Below are 12,882 nucleotides of genomic sequence, written 5' to 3'. Positions count from 1 at the left end.
GCCTATCACCTCTTAACTTCATCCTATGCCCTTTCATTGCAGTTTCTTTTCAAATGAAAGAGACTCAACTCATGCACATTTATGTTACATAGATATTTAAATGACTATCATATCTTCCCTCTCCCTCCAAAGTATACAGCTTGAGCTCTTAAGTCTGCCCCAAACACCTTATCATGAAGACCATATACCATTCTTTTTATATCTTTTTGAAGGTGCAGCCTCCAGAATTGTATATAATATTCTAAATGAGGTTGCACCAGAGTCTTATATAGGGCATCAATACCTCCTTTTTCTTACTGGCCATACCTCTCCCTATGCAACCTAGCAACCTTCTAGCTTTTGCCATCACCTTTTCAACCTGTTTGGCCACCTTAAGATCATCACATAAAATCACACCCAAGTCCTGCTTTTCTGTCGTATACATAAGTTCTTCACCCCCTAAACTGTACCATTCCCTCGGGATTTTGCAGCCTAAATGCATGACTTTGCATTTCTTAGCATTTAATTTTGGTTGCCAAATTTCAGACCATTCTTCAAGCTTTGCCAGGTCTTTCTTCATGTTATTCAAACCATCCAGGGTGTCTACTCTGCTGCAGATTTTAGTATCATCCGCAGAGAGGCAAATCTTACCTAACACCCTTCAGCAATATCATTTATAAAAATGTTAAAAAGAACAGAACCTTGAGGCATACCACTGGTAACATCCCTTTCCTCAGAGCAATCTCTGTTGATCACTACTCTCTGTTGCCTTCCACTCAACCAGTTCCTGACCCAGCCCATCACTTTGGGACCCATCCCAAGAGCACTCAGTTTATTTATTAGATGTCTGTGTGGAACACTCTCAAAGGCTTTGCTAAAATCTAAATATACCACCTCTAGCGCATATCTATCCAATTCTCTGGTCACCCAAAGAAATTGATCAGATTTGTCTGACAAGACCTACCGCTAGTGAATCCATGTTGCCTCCGGTCCTGTAATCCACAGGATTCCAGAAACTTGACTATTTTCTCTTTTAAAAGTGTTTCCATTAATTTGCTTACCACAGAAGTCACACTTACTTTGTAATTTCCCTACTTCTTCCTTACTTCCATTTTTGTGGCGATGGACCACATCTGCCATTCTCCAGTACCACTTCCGACTCTAGACACTCATTGAAAAGGTTAGTCAGCGGAGCTACTCGAACTTCCCTAAGTTCCTTCAGCACCCTCAGATACACCAGTTTTGATATCAGCCCCAGAAATGGTCCAATTGCACAGAGAACAGCACTTAAAACCACTATGAACCTTAGATGACATGGAAAGGAAAATATCTGCAGCTAAATCAAACCCAATGGTGAGCACAAAAAGGGGCAGCAGCTCATTTAATTTCCAAATGAAGGTCAGACCTAAGAAGGTCCTAAGAGTAAAAAAATAAAATAAAAATCAAGGAAACTTAAAAGAAAGGCAAATCAGAACCAAAGAGGCTAAGGAAAAAACAACTAAAAGGAGACAAATAAACCATGACGAAACTATGAACAAAAAAATCTGGCTCACTATCAAACTGGTGCTGAGAAGGGCCACTAACGATATTTCTTCCCATTATTGCAGATGAAGACAGCTGGTCTTATGCTTGATAAGTGAGAAAGCACTTGCACATGCACAGTGGAAGAACTGCCTTAAGTTCTTAAATGGACAGTGATCCTGCACTGGGGTCCATGGATGATATCACTTTTTCTAACATAATAAAACCCTAGCCGTGCATGCACTCTTACCGGTGTGTTACCTGATCTGTAGTTCCGTGGTCGGCAGAGTGTGCATGCGCGCTTACCATGCATCTCTCTCTCTTGCAGCAGGCTTGCTGGCTCCGGCCAGACTGACAAAGTTTATTTTCGAATCTCACCAGCATCGGAGAAGACTTCCGATTCCAAACCTTCTGACTCCAGCAGCGTCCGCAGCACTCTACACACGCTGCTTCGGGGCCTTCTACTGCCCTGATTTGCTCTGCCGCATCTCTGATGATGTCATCAGGGATGTGCCAGAGTAAATCAGAGCAGTAGAAGGCCCCGAAGCAGCGTGTGTAGAGTGCTGCAGATGCTGCTGGAATCGGCAGGTTTGTCAGGATCATGGGAAAAGAAGGGGGGGGGGGGTGGTAAGGGACTAAGGGAGCCGGCCAGACCTCGGAAAGGGGAGGGTAGGAGAAGCACTGCTACTGCACAGGGAAATGGTGTGGGGGGAGCGGAAAGGAATGCTGCTGCTGTGGCTGCTGCACATGGAAGTGGGGGGCGAGAAATGCTGCTGCATAGGAGGCAGGGAGAGAGATAGATAGATAGAAAGACAGACAGCGGGAGGAAGGGAGACAGAAAGAAAAGAAAAACAGGCAGGGAGAGACACAGAAAGCGGGAGGGAGAGAGAGACAGAAATAAAGACAGACAGACATATATTCTAGCACCCGTTAATGTAACGGCCTAAAATAGTAAGTGTGAGAATATTCTAGCACCCGTTAATGTAACGGCCTAAAATACTAGTGTGAGAATAATTTGGCCTGTTTGTCATCAGAGAACAGGCCTTACCTAATTTTTTTTTTCCTTTAGGCTCTCCAGCCTGGTCAAGATGCTTGGGTTATGCATGCCTACTAGCAGATGGAGACAAGAGAACAGACTTAAGAAACCTGTGCAGTTCCCAGCCAGACAGTATTTCTACTAACAACGTGATGAAAGGAGAAAGAACCCATTCCCTTTGCCCTCTGCCCCATGTCTTTAAACTGTTCCTCAATCCAAATACCAGCTCTCTGAACTCTAGAACAGTGGTTTCCAACCCTGTCCTGCAGGACCACCAGGCCAATCGGGTTTTCAGGATAGCCCTAATGAATATGCATGGAGCAGATTTTGCATGCCTCTCACTTCCATTATATGCAAATCTCTCTCATGCATATTCATTAGGGCTAGCCTGAAAACCTGATTGGCCTAGTGGTCTTCCAGGACAGGGTTGGGAACCACTGCTCTAGAATACTTACTGCAAAATGGGAACATTGTGTAGTATTTTATAAGTTAAGCGGAAACTACTGGTATACTATTAATGCTGGTTAGTGCTCACCAGCACCTGCACTTGTATGGAATGACAAACCATGAACTGAAAAACCTACCTGTCACTGGCAAAAGCACACACAAGGCTTCTCTCATATTTTTGATTTTATAACTCCATTAAACTTATGCTCAAATTCATTGTGATGTGTACAAAAAGCACAGTTACTTACCGTAACAGGTGTTATCCATGGACAGCAGGCAGCTATTCTCACAACCCACCCTCCTCCCCTGGTTGGCTTCTCTGCTAGCTATCTGAACTGAGACACGCATGCGCGGTGCGGGCGACTCAAAACTTCGAGTTTCTTCAAGCAAGTCTGCTTGTAAGGCGTCCGCATCTGGGCTCCATCGGTGACATCACCCACATGTTAGAGCAGGTGTTATCCAGGGACAGCAGGCAGCTATTCTTACATATGGGTGACGTCACCGATGGAGCCTGGATGCAGAAGCCTTACAAGCAGACTTGCTTGAAGAAACTCGAAGTTTCGAGTTGCCTGCACCGCGCATGCGCGTCTCATTCAGATAGCTAGCAGAGAAGCCAACCAGGGGAGGAGGGTGGGTTGTGAGAATAGCTGCCTGCTGTCCCTGGATAACATCTGTTACGGTAAGTAACTGTGCTTTATCCCAGGGCAAGCAGGCAGGTATTCTCACGTGGGTGACCTCCAAGCTAACCAGAATGGGATGGTGGGAGTGTTGGCAATTTAGGAAAATAGATTCTGTAATACTGTTTGGCCAAACTGTCCATCCTGTCTGAAGAAAGTAGCCAGACAATAGTGAGAAGTGAAGGTATGAACTGAGGACCAAGTAGCAGCTCTACAAATTTCCTCAATAGGTGTAGATCTGAGGAAAGCTACTGAAGCTGCCATAGCTCTGACTTTATGGGCTATGACTTTACTGTGAAGGGATAATCCAGCCTGGGCATAGCAGAATGAGATACAAGCCGCCATCCAGTTGGAGATGGTACGCTTAGAAATAGGATGACCCAACTTATTTGGATCAAAGGAAACAAAAAGTTGAGCAGTTCTGTGTGGTTTGGTGCGTTCCAAGTAGAAGGCCAAAGCACGTTTACAGTCCAGAGTATGAAGAGCTGATTCTCCAGGGTGAGAATGAGGATTTGGAAAAAACACTGGAAAAACAATGGATTGGTTGAGATGAAATTCCGAGACCACTTTAGGGAGGAATTTAGGATGAGTACAAAGAACCACTTTGTCATGAGGGCACACCGTGAATGGTGGGTCAGCAACTAAAGCTTGCAGCTCACTGACTCGTCGAGCAGAAGTTAGGGCTATGAGAAACACCACTTTCCAAGTGAGATACTTCAGATGAGCCTTATCAATTGGTTCAAATGGAGGCTTCATTAGTTGAGTAAGGACAACATTGAGATCCCAAACCACAGGAGGCGGTTTGACATTGAAAAGTCCTTTCATGAATTTGGAAACCACTGGATAAGCGGAGAGGGGTTTCCCTTCAATAGGCTGATGAAAAGCCGCAATTGCAGTTAGATGGACTCGGATAGATGTAGACTTGAGGCCAGAATTGGATAAGTACAAAAGGTAGTCCAAAACATAAGATAAGGAGGAATGCTGAGGCTCCTTATAATGAGAAAAACACCACATAGAAAATCTAGTCCATTTTTGATGACAGCATTGTCTAGTGGTAGGCTTTCTAGAAGCTTCTAAAACATCTCTTACAGATTGAGAAAACTGAAGAGGAGTTATGTTGATAGATACCAAGCTGTCAGATGTAGAGACTGCAGGTTGGGAAGAAGAAGAGATCCTTGACTCTGTGTAAGCAGAGAAGGAAAAACAGGTAGAAGGTATGGCTCCTTGCTGCTGAGTTGAAGTAGAAAGGAGTACCAAAGTTGTCTCGGCCACCGAGTAGCAATTAGAATCATGGTGGCATGATCGTTCTTCAACTTGACCAGAGTCTTGAGAATGGGAGGAAATGGAGGGAATGCATATAGGAAGAGATTTGTCCATTCCAGAAGAAAAGCATCTGCCGGGATAGACTGGAAATATTGGAAACTCCAACTGCGCAAGGGAAACAGAATTCCTAGAGGCTGTGAGGGACTGCTTCATGGAACAGCTCGTCAAGGAACCAACGCAAGGGGATGCCACTCTCGACCTAATCTTCAACGGGCTAGGGGGACCTACAAAGGAAGTGGAAGTAGTAGGACCACTAGGAAACAGCGATCACAACATGATCCAGTATAAATTAGAAGTAGGAACATCAAAAGTGAAGAGAACCACAGCGACAACGCTCAACTTCAAGAAAGGGAACTACAATGCTATGAGAGTAATGGTGAGAAAGAAACTCAGAAACAGCTCAAGAAAAACGGAGACCGTAGAGAAAGCCTGGACTCTATTCAGGGACACGGTGCAAGAAGCACAAAATCTGTACAGTCCCAGGTTTAGGAAAGGGTGCAAAAAATAAAAATAAAAAAAATCGAACAAAAGACCCGGTATGGATAACAAGTGAAAAAAACGATAGGAGATAAGAAAAAATTGTTCTGAAAATGGAAAAAGGACCAAACCGGGGAAAACTGGAGGGAACACAGGAAACATCAAAAAGAATGTTACCGAGTGGTTAGGAAACATAGAAGATGACGGCAGATAAGGGCCATAGCCCATCAGGTCTGCCTACTCTACTGACCCACCCCCAAGTCTACTATCCAAGTCTACTATCCTGGTGACAGGTTCCCTTGGCTTAACCCTCTAAGGGATCCCATATGGGCATCCCATTTGCTCTTAAATTCTTGCACGCTGTTTGCCTCGGTCACCTGCACCAGGAGCTTGTTCAAAGGATCAACCACTCTCTCGGTGAAGAAATATTTCCTGGTGTCGCCATGAAATTTCCCGCCCCTGAGTTTGAGCGGATGCCCTCTTGTGGCTGAGGGTCCTTTGAGAAAGAGAATCTCTTCTTCCATCTCGATAAGGCCGGTAATATACTTAAACATCTCGATCATATCTCCTCTCTCCCTACGTTCGAGTGAGTACAGCCGCAAATTTTTCAGCCTTTCCTCGTACGATAGACCCTTGAGCCCCGAGACTATCCTGGTGGCCATCCGTTGCACCGACTCTACTCTCAGCACATCTTTTCGGTAGTGTGGCCTCCAGAATTGCACACAGTATTCCAAATGAGATCTCACCATGGTTCTGTATAATGTCATTATGACTTCAGGCTTCTGGCTGACGAAACTCCTGCGGATGCAACCTAACAACTGTCTTGCCTTAGATGAAGCCTTCTCCAAATGATCAGCAGTTTTCATGTCTGCGCTGATAATCACTCCCAAGTCTCGTTCTGTTGAAGTTCTAGCTAAGGTCTCACCATTCAAGGTGTAAGTTCTGCACGGATTTCTGATGCCGAGGTGCATGATCTTGCATTTCTTAGTGTTGAAGCCCAGCTGCCAGGTCCAGGACCAAAGCTCCAACAAATGTAGGTCCTGGGTCATACTATCGGGTGAATTGCTGTCTCTCACTATATTGCATAGTTTGGCGTCGTCAGCGAATAACGTTATCTTACCTTGAAGCCCCTGAGTTAGGTCCCCTATGAATATGTTGAAAAGGAGCGGGCCCAAGACTGAGCCCTGCGGTACTCCACTGGTCACCTCCAATGTTTTAGAGAGGGACCGTTAACTACTACCCTCTGAACTCTGCCACTCAGCCAGCAAAAAGAGAATATGAAGAGAGGCTGGCTGGGGAAGCAAGAATTTTCAAAACGTTCTTCAGATACGTTAAAGGGAAGCAATCGGCGAGGGAGGAAATAGGACTGTTGGATGATGGAGACAGAAAGGGAGTGGTAAAGAAGGAAAAAGAGGTAGCTGACAGGTTAAACAAGTTCTTCTCGTCAGTCTTCACAAGCGAGAACACATCCAATGTACCAGAACCCAAAGAGATCATAAGTGGAGACCAAGAAGAAAAACTGTCGCAAATAGAGGTAAGCCATGGGGATGTCCTCCAACAGATAGATAGATTGAAAAGCGACAAATCACCAGGCCCGGACGGAATCCACCCAAGGGTATTAAAAGAACTAACAAAAGAAATAGTGGAAACACTCCGACAAATTTGCAACCTATCCTTGAAAACTGGGGAGATCCCAGAGGACTGGAAAATAGCAAATATTACACCTATCTTTAAAAAGGGATCGAGGGGTGACCCGGGGAACTACAGGCCGGTAGGCTTGACTTCAGTTCCGGGCAAGATGGTAGACGCACTGATAAAAGACAGCATCTGTGAGCACATAGAAAAAAATGGACAAATGAAAGCGAGCCAGCATGGCTTCTGCAAGGGAAGAGATCATGCCAAATGAACTTACTGCACTTCTTTGAAGGGATAAACAGCCAGATCGTGCCAAACGAACTTACTGCACTTCTTTGAAGGGATAAACAGCCAGATGTACAAAGGTTAACCCATAGACATCATCTATCTTGACTTCCAAAAAGCCTTTGACAAGGTACCCCATGAGCGGCTACTTAGGAAGCTGTGGAACCATGAGGTGGAAGGGGACGTATACAGATGGGTTAAACACTGGTTGGCAGGCAGAAAGCAAACAATTGGAGTGAAGGGCCACTACTCGGACTGGAGGAGGGTCACGAGCGGTGTTCCGCAGGGGTCGGTGCTCGGATCGCTGCTGTTCAATGTATTTATAAATGACCTAGAAACAGGGATGAAGTGTGATGTTATAAAATTTGCGGATGACACTAAACTCTGTAGCAGAGTTAAAACAGCGGAGGAATGTGAAGACCTACAAAGGGACCTAAACAAACTGGAGGAGTAGGCAAAAAAATGGCAAATGAACTTCAATATAGAGAAATGCAAGGTCATACATATAGGGAAAAAGAACCCGATGTTCAGCTACAGAATAGGGGGATTAGTACTAGGGGAAAGTAACCTTGAAAAAGACTTGGGTGTGCTGGTGGATACAACAATGAAGTCAATGGCACAATGTGCAGCAGCCTCGAAGAAAGCAAACAGAATGTTGGGTATTATTAAGAAGGGTATTACAACCAGGATGAAGGAAGTCATCATGCCACTGTATCGTGCGATGGTGCGCCCGCACCTGGAGTACTGTGTCCAATATTGGTCACCGTACCTTAAGAAGAACATGTCGATACTTGAGAAGGTTCAGAGAAGAGCGACAAGAATGATTAAAGGTATGGAAAACCTTTCATACGCAGACAAGTTGGAAAGGCTGGGGCTCTTCTCCCTGGAGAAGCAAAGACTCAGGGGAGACATGATAGAGCCTTTCAAGATCTTGAAAGGTATAGAGAAGGTAGATAGGGACAAATTCTTCAGCCTATTGGGAACCACAAGAATAAGGGGGCACTCAGAGAAGCTGAAAGGGGACAGGTTTAGAACCAATGCTAGGAAATTATTTTTCACCCACAGAGTGGTGGGCACCTGGAATGCGCTTCCGGAGGATGTGATACGACAGAGTACACTACGGGGTTTCAAAGAAGGATTGGATAAATTCCTGAAGGACACGGGGATTGAGGGATACAGATAGAGATAGGGATAGGATTATGAAAGGGAGATAGAAGGATAAGGGGGATTGAAGGGTTTTAGACAAGGATCACCATACAGGTCATGGACCTGATGGGCCGCCGCGGGAGCAGACTGCTGGGTGAGATGGACCTCTGGTCTGACCCAGCGGAGGCAACTTATGTTCTTATATCCTGGAGCAGAACTGAGGCAGTTTGTAGTTGTGGAGAGCTGCAAAGAGGTCTATCTGAGGTGTTCCCCACTGTGAAAAAATTTGATGAAGGGGCGAGGAATGGAGTGTCCATTCGTGAGGTTGCAGAAGACGACTCAAGTTGTCCGCCAAGCAATTCTTCGCCCCTTGAATGTAGACAGCTTTGAGGAAGGTGTTGAGGCGGATTGCCCAATCCCAAACCTTCAGAGCTCCTTGACAAAGGGAGGCAGATCCCGTCCCTCCCTGTATGTTGACATAATACATGGCAACTTGGTTGTCCGTCCGAATGAGGACTACCTGGTCGTGAAGATGTTGAAAAGCGTTGAGAGCCTTGAAAATCGCTCCGAGTTCCAACAGATTTATGTGACATTGATGATCCGTACTGGTCCAGTGGCCTAGTGTACGGATCGATGAGTGACCCAAACGTAGGTCGAAGAGTCTGTCATGAGGACCTTCTGATGGGGGATGTTTGAAAAAGCAAGCCTCTGGAAAGATTGGAAGAGAGCATCCACCAACGGAGAGACTTCTTCAATGAAGGAGTGACTGAAATGTGTCGAGAAGGAGGGTCGTAAACTTGCGTCCATTTAGATGCCAGGGTCCACAGGAATTCTGAGGTGAAGTCTGGCAAAAGGAGTCACGTGAACTGTAGAGGCCATGTGACCCAGAAGTACCATCATGTGTCTCGCTGAGATGGAAGAGTGGGAAGACACTGTTTGACAGAGTTGAAGAAGAGCTTCCAGTCGTTGTTGTGGAAGGAATGTTCTGAGTTGGACAGTGTCCAGAATAGCTCTAATGAATTGTAGATTCTGTGAGGGTTGAAGTTGAGATTTTGGAAAATTGATCTCGAATCCCAAACTTTGTAGGAACCAGGTAGTCTGTTGGGTTGCTACAATAACCCCTTGAGATGTGGAATCTTTGATGAGCCAGTCGTCGAGGTAGGAAAACACCTGAAGACCATGATTCCTTAGAGCTGCAGCTACCACTACCAGGCACTTGGTGAACACTCTGGGAGAAGAGGCCAGGCCAGGCCAAATGGTAGTACTCTGTATTGATAATGCAGATTCCCCACCCGAAATCTGAAGTACTGACGGGAGGCCAGGTGAATGGGGATATGAGTGTAGGCCTCCTTGAAATCCAGAGAGCATAACCAGTTGTTCTGCTCGAGAAGGGGATAAAGGGATGCCAGGGACAACATTCGAAACTTTTCTTTGACTAGAAATTTGTTGAGAGCCCTGAGATCCAGAATGGGTCGCAGATCACCTGTCTTCTTCGGAACAAGGAAGTAACGGGAGTAAAAACCCGTGTTCTGTTGTTCCAAGGGAACTGGTTCGATGGCATGGAGACGAAGCAGAGCTTGAGCTTCCTGAAGAAGGACGGTCTGGGAAGGATTGGAAGGATACTCTCTTGGAGGAAGCTCTGGAGAAACCTGAGTGAAATGAAGAGAGTATCCTTCCCTGATGATGGTAAGCACCCAGAGGTCGGATATAATAGTCATCCATCGGTGATAAAAAAAAAGATGGAGATGACCTCCTATAGGGGAAAAAGAAGGCAGAGTCAGAACGGTGGAGGTTATGCTCTGTTGTAAACAGTCAAAAAGGCTGAGAAGCCTTAGGTGCAGCAGAAGGTTGAAGTTTTTGTTGCTTCTGAGGCTGCTGTTTCTAAAGAGGAGGGCAAGTATAAGGAGCCGGCTTCGGAGCAAAACACCATTGATATATAAGAGCAGGGCATGCAGGTTTGGCTTTGGCTTGGGTCTGACAATAGAAGCAAAGGATTTTTCATGGTCAGACAATTTCTTGGTGGCTGCCTCGATAAGAACATAAGAATTGCCACTGCTGAGTCAGACCAGTGGTCAATCATGCCCAGCAGTCCGCTCACGCGGCGGCCCTCTGGTCTAAGACCAGCACCCTAACTGAGACTAGCTCTACCAGCGCATGTTCTTGTTCAACAGAAACTTGTCTAACTTTGTCTTGAATCCTTGGAGGGTGTTTTCCTCTATAACAGCCTCTGGAAGAGCGTTCCAGCTTTCTACCACTCTCTGGGTGAAGAATTTTTTACGTTTGTACGGACTCTATCCCCTTTCAACTTGTGAGGCGTCCGCATCCGGGCTCCATCGGTGACGTCACCCACATGTGAGAATACCTGCCTGCTTGTGCTGGGATAAACATATTCAGTTTCAAAGTATTCTCCATGGTCATAAAAATAAGGTAAGTAGCCCATAAACTTCTAAAAAAGCTTGCAACTTATCTGTTGTGTCATGTGAGTAAAAAAGACACCATCAGATGAAGGACCCCATTTTGCTTTCTTCTGCAGGGACCTATATGAACATTCCTGCTCTCAGCACACACACACTGTTGATTGTTCAGACTTGTTGAAAAACAGGGCTTATCAAACTTCATCTTGGTATGCCTTCTTCACTCTCGTGACTCCAAAACATGTATGTTCAAACACCATGATGACATCATCATCATAAGTTCATTCAGCAATACATATATGAAAAAAATGAAATAGGCACAGGAAAAATAGCTGCTATTAAAACATTAACTTTATATACATATTAGTATTCCACTCTAAGGGTTCTCTCAGGCTGCACTGAGTTATAGCTCCCAATTGATGGATCCAGTATTGCTCCCATAATGTTAATGTTGGGTTCTATCCCTGCTCTTTTTAGATTTGAAAGAGAGATTACATACTTACCCTGGCAAGCTCTTTTCCAGTAGATAGGTGAGACATTCTAGACAAGGGTAGGCAATTCCAGTCCTTGAGAGCCACAGACAGGTCAGGATTTCAGGATATCCACAATAAATATGCATGAGATAGATTTGCATTTCAAGGAGGCAGTGCATGCAAATCCATCTCATACAGATTCATTGTGGATATCCTGAAAACCTGACCTGCCTGTGGCTCTCGAGGTTTGGAATTGCCTACCCCTGTTCTAGACAGATGGGTAGACAGAAGGAATCCACTCTGGATTTTTTTCTTTGTGCCTCTGCTTTCTAGCTTCACCTACTCCATCTCTCTGCTCACTGTGCTCACTAGCTCTACCTACAGTTAGTACCCAAGCACTGAGAACCACCAAATAAATGTGAAGCAGGTCACCCATAGCAATCAAATTCAGCAACAACCATTCTGCTCAAGTAGTAACATAAGAGCATCAACTGCAAACAGCCAACAAAGTCCTCAAAGGAGCTCAGAAACTATTCCCGCATAGGACTAAATTATATACATTATTCTTCCCAGCCCTCAAGGGCTGACAGGCATCCAAGAAACAACTTGGAGAAGCATAATGAGACAGTAAGCAGGTGCAGGAAGGACAGGGCATAAGCCTAGAACAGAGGTGTCAAAGTCCCTCCTCGAGGGCCTCAATCCAGTCGGGTTTTCAGAATTTCCCCAATGAATATGCATGAGATCTATTAGCAGACAATGAAAGCAGTGCATGCAAATAGATCTCATGCATATTCATTGGGGAAATCCTGAAAACCCGACTGGATTGCAGCCCTCAAGGAGGGACTTTAACACCCCTGGTCTAGAATGTCTCACCTATCTACTGGAAGAGAGCTTACCAGGGTAATTACATAATCTCTTTTTCTAGAGCAATAGTTGAGACATCCTAGACAAAAGGGACATACAAAAGCAGTCCCCAAAAATCTAGGGCGGGCTTGTTGCACCGGTCCATAAGACCAAGGACCTAAAGGTAGAGTCCTATCTTGTCACCAAATCCACTCTAAAACGTGGCAAACGTGTGTAGAGAGGACCACATTGCCACCCTGCAGATCTCTCAGGAAAGAAAGCTCTAGCTTCGGCCCACGATGAAACTACACTCCTGTTAGAATGCACCTTGACAGTAACAGGAGACTGTTTTCCGGAATAATATAGGCTGATGAAATAGCCCCATGGATCCATCTGGAAATTGTGGACTTTGAAATGGGAGCGCCCCACTTAACGGAATGAATCAGTGCAAACAGATGGTCAGAGAGATGAATCTATCTTCAGGTAGCAAAGATGTACTCTGCACACATCCAGCTTCTTCAAAAGGCAATCTTGAGTCTTGGAACAGGTAGGCTGAAAAGCAGACAAACAATTCCTGATAAACATGGAAAGCCAAAACCACTTTTGGCAGGAAGGAAGGAACTATA

The sequence above is a fragment of the Geotrypetes seraphini genome, chromosome 2 (assembly GCF_902459505.1).
Source record: "Geotrypetes seraphini chromosome 2, aGeoSer1.1, whole genome shotgun sequence".
NCBI classification, from domain to species: Eukaryota; Metazoa; Chordata; class Amphibia; order Gymnophiona; family Dermophiidae; genus Geotrypetes; species Geotrypetes seraphini.
Note: the sequence above shows the minus strand (reverse complement) of the source record.